Here is a 10,109-nt window from a genome sequence, read left to right on the forward strand (position 1 = left end):
ATGTCCTCTCCTTCTCATATTCAAATTTTATCATAAAATTTATAACATATGTTTTGGAAACCCAGAGGATTCGCCGGATATAGTGGACCACACTTAGCTCTCCACCCTCCAACAATGGTCTATTAAGACGAACCAAGCTGTGTTGGAGTTAAAAGAGAAATTTTTAAATCCAAATGTATTGATTGTGTTAAATCAAAGAGGAAACAATCATGGAGACTTAGATTATGATCATACTTTTTTGTGAGAAGAGAGGAGAAGAAGGAGATTGAGATAAAATAGTGAATTTTCAAATAATTTAGGGTGAATTCAACAAACAGTACCCCAATTATTAGTTATTTTAACTTTTAATACCTCACATTAATAAAATTTATAACATATATTTTGGAAACCCAGAGGATTCGACGGATATGGTGGCTGCTGACCACACGTAGCTCTCCACCCTCCAACAATGCTCTTAAGCCAAAGGTATTGATCGTGTTAAATCAAAGAGGAAACACTCATGGAGACTTAGATTATGATCATACTTTTTTGTGAGAAGAGAGGAGGAGAAGGAGATTGAGATAAAATAGTGAATTTTCAAATAATTTAGGGTGAATTCAATAAACAGTACTTCAATTATTAGTCATTTTAACTTTTAGTATCTCACATTAAAAAACTAGTGCATTGATACCTAAAATTTATATTTCATGCTAATTTTAGTTCATTCCGTCAATTAACATTGTTAGTGGTTTTATTTCTCATCAATTTGTAAGGGCATTTTCATCACTTTATTTCTCATTGATTTCACTTAGTTTATAACCAATATTTTCTACCATTCAAACCAATTGTTATATATGCATTTTCTTTTGCTTTTGAAATATTTAAATGCCTATGATAGAGTTTTGAACATATTATTATAACAATATGGTTGTTGGTTAATGGACATATGCAATATGAAATATATGCTAATTTATTTTGTAATTGCGAACTTTAACCTGTTTGTAATAGTTGTGGTATATGAATTATGCTTATTAATTTTCAAATAAAATGATATAAATTAATCAATTTCTTTTTTTTAATAGAAGTTGAAATTGAAGATAAATGAAAAATGAAATCAGAAGAAAATAAAATGACGAAAATGCCCCTACAAATTAGTGAGAGGTGAAGCTACTAAAGATGTTAATTGACGGAATAAACTAAAATTAGACTGAAATAGAAACTTAAAATACAAATACGATAGTTTTCAAATATGAGGTATTAAAAATTAAAATAAGTAATAATTAAAAGACTGTTGGATAGATTCTCTCAATAATCTAACCTCCTCATTTCTCAGCCCTTGGCTTAGAAGTATGCTTATCATGGTAGTTGTCCAAATCTAAAACGGTTGTGAAGACCGTATGATACAGACTTAATTAAAAGGAATTACACAGCAAACGTCCATGATTATTTAACAGAGGAGAATAATCTGAGGTAGCAGTCACACCGATATTCAATTAGAAACTTAAACATGAAACACAAAGTACCAGAAGTGTTTATCAATAAGAATTTGTATGGAAAGAAGAAGCATGGCGTGGGTTGGAACAATGACCTCCCCTAGCTTGCACCAAAAACCAACAGCCATGCAAATAAATTTGGTAAGAGCAATTATAGAGTGACAGACTTAACAGTGCATGATGCCCCATAGGTCAATCCTCAGTCAACAATATCTAGCTATCACACTGTATATTTTGATGCTGGGATCTTGAAAGCTTGGCCCCAGAAATACCAAATATTTCTGAAAACCTCCCCCTGATTCGTCTGTTTGTTTTTACCTCGAAGTCTGTTATCTTCAGGAACTCATCATGGCGAGTAGCTACGTGGAGATGAGTGTGGGGGTGTAGCAATGAAGACTTTAAAGACATACGTAACAGTGCATGATGCCCCACAGGTCAATCCTCAGTCAACAATATCTAGCTATCACACTGTACATTTTGATGCTGGGATCTTGAAAGCTTGGCCCCAGAAATACCAAATTTTTCTGAATACCTCCCCCTGATTCGTCTGTTTGTTTTTACCTCGAAGTATGTTATCTTCTGGAACTCATCATGGCGGGTAGCTATGTGAAGATGAGTGTGGGGGGTGTAGCAATGAAGACTTTCAACCCTTCTTGTTTTTCTTGACAATGGATGGTCAGTATTTCGCTAGTTTGATTGAGGATGCATCCGAGCTAGTTTCTCCTAAAACCAATCAATCACTTTGTCCTTGTAATTGGAATTCTAACTTGAGATGGCAAGGGAAGACGAAGACTAGACCCTCATATTTTTGCAGTTTGGCTAATCTTTTAGCTTTCAACGACTTATCCTTTACAACCCAAATTCCATGTTTGAAGTCTAATTAAGAAATGTATGAAAGCATGCATGCATGATGGTCCTTGAATTGTTAATCCTGACATGTTTGTACTAATCGACCTGTAAAGTTCTCTACCATATATATACAATAAACTTGGAATTCCTTCAACTTAGATCGACTTTTGGACGTTGTTTAGCCACTCATTGGAACTAATCCATCATTTCAATGCATATATCTGTACTCGCATCTACCTAATTTACAAGTGCTGTGCGAAAATCGTTACAAATACCCTTGTTTTCTTTTCCTGTTTTCAATTAAAACAAACAAGACAATCACCTGAAATAGACGGCAGAAAATACTAAAGAGCACAAAGATTTAACTACTCCAACTAAGATCGAGTAAGAAAGCCTTGTTCAAAAGGGAAAAACGAATGCAGAAGGAAGTAGCTAGCTAAGTAAGTACGTATTAAGTACTAACTTCATCAATATCATATCTTTGCAAGAAACTATGAAGATTCCGAAGATGTGGTGTTGCATATATATACATACAGTTGGTGCAATACATGCAAGTGGTCCTTCGAAATTCAATTTGAAAATAATCATACAGCGGGCAAAATAATGCTGGATCTTAAAACCTTGCATGAATGCGAAACGAGTGAGATGTTGAGATAGAAACATGAATAGAAACGACAATGAATTTCGAATGCTTGTTCACGTGCCTTAATCAAAGAGAGGTTTTGATTCAAAAAACTGTAGATTGAGCAAACCAGGTAGGGAATCGAAGGGGCCATAGCAACCGAAACGTTGATTGTGGAAGTGATGGAACAGAAACAAACATCAGAGGACATTTTAACTGTAGCAATTCATACCTACCTAATTACTGTAAGTCCGGCCAGTTTTCCTTCGAAGAAAGTTGTTCCCCACCCAACCACACATGGATAGAGTGGCCCGCTAACTTTTTCAAGGCTTCGTTCTGTAGTCTTCAATGGTTTTTCACATTATTCCTTTTTGTTTTCCCCAATTCCCGAGTTAGGGTTAGGAATGCTATGAGCTAGGTTGCAAGGACACGACATTGTAGTGGCATATCGCGTGTCTGACACGGACACGCACCAATTCATAATAAAAGTGAAAGTTCTTATGGTGAGAATCGAACCTTGGTCATCCAAGGCACTCAATAACTCCTCAACCATTCCAACAGATTCAGTTTTTGTTATATTTATGCACACTTTAATATATATATAAGGAGATAAACTCGTGATAAAAATAAAAATGCTTGTGGTATAGTGAGATTCGAACCTTGGTTATCCAAGGTACTTATCAAGTTCTTAGCCATTCTAACAAGTTATGTTTTCATCATTTTAATACACACTTTGACATATATATATATATCTAAAATTCTAAATACTTTCAAATTTATAAAATATTTTTTTAATATATATATAAATTAAAATAATATTTAATTAACGTGTCCACCACGTGTCCGTGTTCAAAAAAAATTATATATGCCGTGTCTACGTATCGAATCGTGTCCGTGTCCGTGCTACTTAGGCTATGAGTCTATGACTGGTTCTTAATTAATTGTAATGAGTTGCAGACTTGCAGATCAAATAATCTATAGAGAGTGTTGAGTGCAGCATTTAAGATTTAAAAGGCTAGTTCACTTTCGTTTTCGCTCTTATGCATCGAGAATGTTGTCTCCCGTTTGTATATTTTTATAGCAAAACTATTCGATAAAATCTCCACTTCGGAGGTGTGGTTTGGTTTTCCGGCCTCCCCTGCTCTCGTAATCTTTCTTTCTCCTAATACTGTGTAATCTGGAAATGAAGGAGGCTATTCAAACCTTTCTTGGTTTTCCAGTACCAGCAACAACAGAGAAAAGTACGTGGATGCTACACAGCAATAACACGGGACCAACCAATTAGTACCTAGACGGCGAATATTTGTTCTTAAGAGACGAGAGTGTACGTTCCGTCTCTGAAGTCTTGTTTTCCACTAGGCGCTTAATCTTAATCAGACTGCATGCAAATATATATGTTTATTCAATCATCGATCATACTTTGTTATATATATGATATTGGATCAGATGACAATTCCACTAATACCAGAAAGATATCACATATACCGACAGACATCTCTGACCTGCGCCACTCTTGTTAATTTGAACTTTCAAATGTCCCTCTCAACAATTGAATGAAGGAAAAAACTTCCATCCGAACTAGTATGGACGGAAGCATCCAATCTCTCCTATATGGCCAAATCAACAATTATGATAAGAGCACTTTGTGCGACATTTTTAACATATTTTTACCTCAATTTGTACTTTGTTTAGCCCTTATTGTTGTACTATTGAGTCATTGAGTCGTAGTAAGAGTCTTGAGCGGTATTGGATGTATTTTTGTGCTTACATGAGTTAAACACGCATAATTGGTCTAGAGTCATAGTTTGACTAGGAATCCTTGTTAGGTTTTGAAACTAATTATCTCTTACTTATGATTTTATTTTCTTATTTTCAGATTGGATTGAAGAGATAATTAAAGAAAAAAAGATGGAACCAAGTCATGCAACAATTAAATAAAAGATGATCATTAAAGGCATAAAACATGGCATGTTTTAGGGATTAAAGCATGACATATTTTAGGGAATAAAACTTTCCATGATTTAAGGGATTAAAGCATGACATTATTATAGAAAGAAAGAAGCAATTTCAAACCCTCAATCTTTCCTCTATATATACATGGCTTCACCTCTCAAATATCATCACTTCTCATTAGCATTCAAGAGCCAAAACTCTACCAAAACACCACCATAAATTTCCCTCACAAATTAGCTAAGTCGTCCACCCCAAAACTATCATCATCTCATCGAGTTTCACTATTGAAGACACACCTCCAAGGTTCCTACAACGTGTGATTCTCGCAACTCATCTCCATGGCTTCGTCTATTTGTGTTAATCTACAATTCTTTGTCTATGAAGATTGTAAGTTGTTATTTATGTGGAAATATTGGTTTTGTATTTGTTTTAGAATTTTCAGATTGTATTTGATATTTTTTTAGACTATACCGAATTTATGTTCTTATAATTATTGAAGTTTGTATTTCTATTATTGTGTTCTAATCATCTTTCTCATACTTTTAGATAATTTTCAGATATGTGCATATGAATTTAGTGCTTGGATGCAGTCCCTAAGATTGTGTTTGAGTGCTAGATTCATCAACCATATTGACACATATCGAATCATGCCCTAAGTAGGTTCGGTTTGTGTTAATTAAAAATGGTAAAAAAAATTCTGGAAATTTGCATGTGAAACCATGGTGGGTGACGCCACACATGAAACATGTCTCCAACAAAGATTTGGTGCTTAAATGTAATCTTGTTTGATTTCTAATCTAAGTGTTATTGAATTCGATTGCATGCAAATTTAGATTAGGCCCTAAGTCAATCTAAATGTTAATTGAAATCTTGCATGATTAGATGATCCCCTAAGGCTCTAATTGTATTGGTGTCTAAAAAGTATGTAATTGGTCGAATTCGAATGCATGATAGGTTCGAACTTGTAATTATGTGGTGTAATTGTAAATTTGGTTTAAGTTTGTTAAAGAGAAGTCAATCATGTAAATAGTAATTTATGTTTTATTTTAGTAGTTAATAATCAATCTCAAACCCCCTATTATTTGTTAACACTAAAAGTTTAGAGTTTCTTTCAATTCACCGAAAAGAACGATCCCTGCTTATTCTATACTAACGATAATGTTTTACAGGGTTTATTATAGACGTTTTAACAAAACGCTCTATCAAATTGCCACATACCCTTTTTTTTTCACAACTGAACTTCTATCGGATCGTGTCAAAGAAAACCAATCGCATCTGCAACTCCTATAATCATCTTCCTCATTATTTCTCTACTTTATCTAACCGAATTTCTCTTCAATGTTCACTCTCATATGCCTAATTAGTTGACCCTAATTTCTCAATTTAACTTGTGCGTATAATTTTATTATTTATGGGGAAGTAAGTATCATACTCAACTAACAAGCACAAAGCTAAATTTGTATCTATGGGCTTGGTGCTACGCTAGTAAATTATCTAGTGCAATGATTTATATTTTTATTTGGTTGTATTCATGATGTTCTCTTGGAACATTTTTCTCTCCATCTTTATTAAGAAAGGATGATTAGAAAATTTAGCAGAAAATGATGATTATGAAAATTTGGGTTTGGGTATTATTGATCTCGTATAATTTTATGCTTGAAGGAAAACCCATAACATAAAGATTCATGGAGCATGATTGACGCAATGAGTTTCCAATCTGGGTTCTTAAAAGGAATGGATAGTACCGAGATGTAGAAAATGCGTAAGATTTTTCCTTATGTTCAGAAAGATTATTACTATTAAATAAGAGATGCAATTTAAAATAAAAGAAATGAAATTTAAATGTATATAGCAGCTATTTATTAGGTCACGTAAGATAGTTCGGATTCTTCAGTCCATACAAATTCGGACGGAAGTTTTCTCGTTTAATGAATTTATCACTTTGCCAGTTGTGGACACAGGAGTTCGATTCTTAAAGTTTAAAGCTAGCCAAGCGTACGTAGCTGTGAATAATTAACCAATCATGGGTAGCTAGGGATATCAAACTTAAGGGGACCCTTCATATTTGGAATACATTACGAATAGGGACCTGACCCCAGCTGACATCAACACACACATAATTCAGAGAGAGAGATAGAGAGAGAGAGAGAGAGAGAGAGAGAGAGAGAGAGAGAGAGAGAGAGAGAGAGAGAGAGAGAGAGAGAGAGAGAGAGGGGGTGTGTGCTTGGTTCATTGATTATCCCCCGTGGCATTTCAATTTTCATGCACTCACTTTGCCCCCAAAAAAAAAATCATGCATTAAATTATGACGTTTCTCATAGTACGTCATGCGACTCACAGCAGTGCAGGCGCATGAAATATGAAAACCAAATTTCCCTAGCTTGGCCTTCTCAACGATGCTAATTTTCTCTCCCTTTTGCATGAGGGAATCCCAGGTTTATAAGAAAGTGAGGTAGTTTGGGTACCATTATTGAGGAGCCTCACACTAAATCTATCCTACAGATATAAGTATAACGGTGGTGCGCTAGGTGCTCTTGTTATTGAGCATGTATCGAACACATTAATAGTCTGCATGCAATAAACTACACTAAACTGGGTCAAGTACATTGGCAAAAGGGTATCGCAACTACATCATATGCGTTACTGTGCATAAACCATATACATTTTCATGATCGAAAAGTTAAAAAAATCAGTCATTAACTCATTTTACATTAAAAAGAAAACAATTTTCTTATAAAATTCTATCAGATTCAATAGATAATGGGATTTTCACATTGCGGATTAGCATAACCTTTCTTGTTGTTTCAATCCTTGCACTTGGAACAAGAAATGTTTCGCTATTGTAAGGTCAAAATAAAATGTTTAGCTAAATATAACTCGTGTTCTGCCATAAGAGGGCCCAACATAAAACACAACAAAACAAAAAGACATTTAGCCCAGTAGAGGTTCTTCTCACAGGGGATAATTCATAATTGAATAAAGGAAACCCTTGAATAAATCCATGATTGATTTAACCAATCTGTTTCGGCCCATGATGGATTCTAAATGGCTGGACTCTCAAGCTCCTGTCTGCTTTCCTTAACTTTTTGTTGTTTTGCAAGAAAATGAAATGAAGCTTGCAAGCCTCAATATAGATAATAGGATCAAATAATAAACCGAAACTTCGTTAACTGCAATGTTTCTGAACTTCTCACTCCACACGAACTTTTCTAAATCCTTCAACTGTGAGCACACTCTTCGTCTCTTCTTCATGAAACTAGATGTTAACTTGTTATTGGTGAGTCAGAATCAAATTATCCCGTAATGCCAAATGGCAAGAATGAGATCTGCCCAAACAATAAAAATAGGAGAGTGAAATTTGCACACTTCTTTTACACCACACCCCTTTGACCTAATTTTTTCTATTAAAATGTCAAAAAGATCGATGTTTATTTCTCTTCAAATTATTTACATAAGAACATGTTTGACATTTTAATAGAAAAAAAGTGGGTCGGGGTGTGTGGATTGTAAAAGAGACATTAAGAGAGTGTAAATTTCACTACCCTAAAAATATATCTTCATTTGCGTGTTTATCTATAAGGTAAGATCACAGATATTACTATTCGTAATCGAAGAAAAACATACATATTGTTTGAGGATGAAATACTTGTATATTATTGAATGATATGGGGGCCTATATATAGGCATTTACAACACCACAATCCCGTAGGATTCGGAGTCCTAATCTACTACGGAGATGCTAATCTATCTCCTAACAGGAAACCTATTAGGCTAAGACACACACAAGGGTAGAATAGTAATTCTCCCGGAACACTCCCCCTTGTGTCGCATGCCTAGGTTGCATGGTGCACACAACGTTGCCTCGGTAAAAACCTTGTCAAGCAAAACAAAAACCTCTTGGGTAAAACAAAAGCTTGATCGAAGGGAAAAAGAGCACAACGCACCAACTACTTAAGGATCTTAACATGTGATGTAGACTCCCCCTGAAGTCTACCAAACTCTAGTGTTCCGATAAACGACGCATGCCAATGCTCTTCACATGTTTCACAAAAGTAGATTTAGGCAAAGACTTAGTGAACAAATCCGCAACATTGGATTCTGAACTCACTTGATTGATCTGAACATTCAAGAACTTCTGTTGTTGAACGTTGTAGAAGAACTTAGGCGAAATATGCTTGGTGTTGTCTCCCTTGATGAAACCTAACTTCGTCTGCTCTATGCAAGCAGCATTATCTTCATAAATGCACGTAGGTTGATCAGTTGTAGAGACTAATCCACAAGAATCACGAATATGGCAAACAAGTGATCGTAGCCAAACACATTCTTTCACTGCTTCATGGAGAGCGATGATCTCCGCGTGATTCGAAGAAGTAGCAACAAGAGATTGCTTTGTGGATCTCCAAGATATCGCCGTATTCCCAATGGTAAACACATAACCGGTTTGAGAACGAGCCTTGTGAGGGTCAGAGAGGTACCCTGCGTCGGCATAACCAACTAACAAGTTGTTTGGAGTCTTTGCATCGGGGGAAAGAGCTGCACGGGACGGGTTGCTGCTCTCGGCACCGCGCACGGTCTCCACGCCATGGCGGCCGGCGGCGTCGCTGCGGCGTACGGCAGCAAGGCCGGGGTCGGCGACGGCGGTGGTGTGGGGAGATACCGTGGCGGTGTTCTCTCTGCAATAGGGGTAGAACAATCCCATGTCAAGGGAACCTTTCAAGTATCGAAACAAATGCTTGATTCCATTCCAATGACGTAGCGTAAGTGCGGAGCTAAATCTAGCCAATAAGTTCACTGCGAAAGATATGTCTGGTCTAGTGCATTGAGCAAGATACAATAGTGCCCCAATCGCACTAAGGTATGGAACTTCAAGACCAAGAACGTCTTCATCATCCTCTTTAGGATGGAAGGGATCATTCTTGATATCTAGACTTCGGACGACCATGGGAGTAGACAATGGACTGCATAGATCCATATTGAAACGTCGAAGCATCTTCTGCGTGTAATTTGACTGATGCACTAAGATGTCGTTGGCCCTATGCACAAGCTCAAGGCCGAGACAGAATTTCGTCCTCCCTAGGTCTTTCATCTCAAATTCCGACTTCAGATAAGACACGGTCTCTTCAATCTCATCAAGAGTACCGATTATGTTCATGTCATCAACGTAGACCGCAACGATGATGAATCCGGAATTTGTCTTTCGTATGAACACGCAT

This window comes from Argentina anserina, chromosome 5 (assembly GCF_933775445.1).
Source record: "Argentina anserina chromosome 5, drPotAnse1.1, whole genome shotgun sequence".
Classification (NCBI taxonomy): domain Eukaryota; kingdom Viridiplantae; phylum Streptophyta; class Magnoliopsida; order Rosales; family Rosaceae; genus Argentina; species Argentina anserina.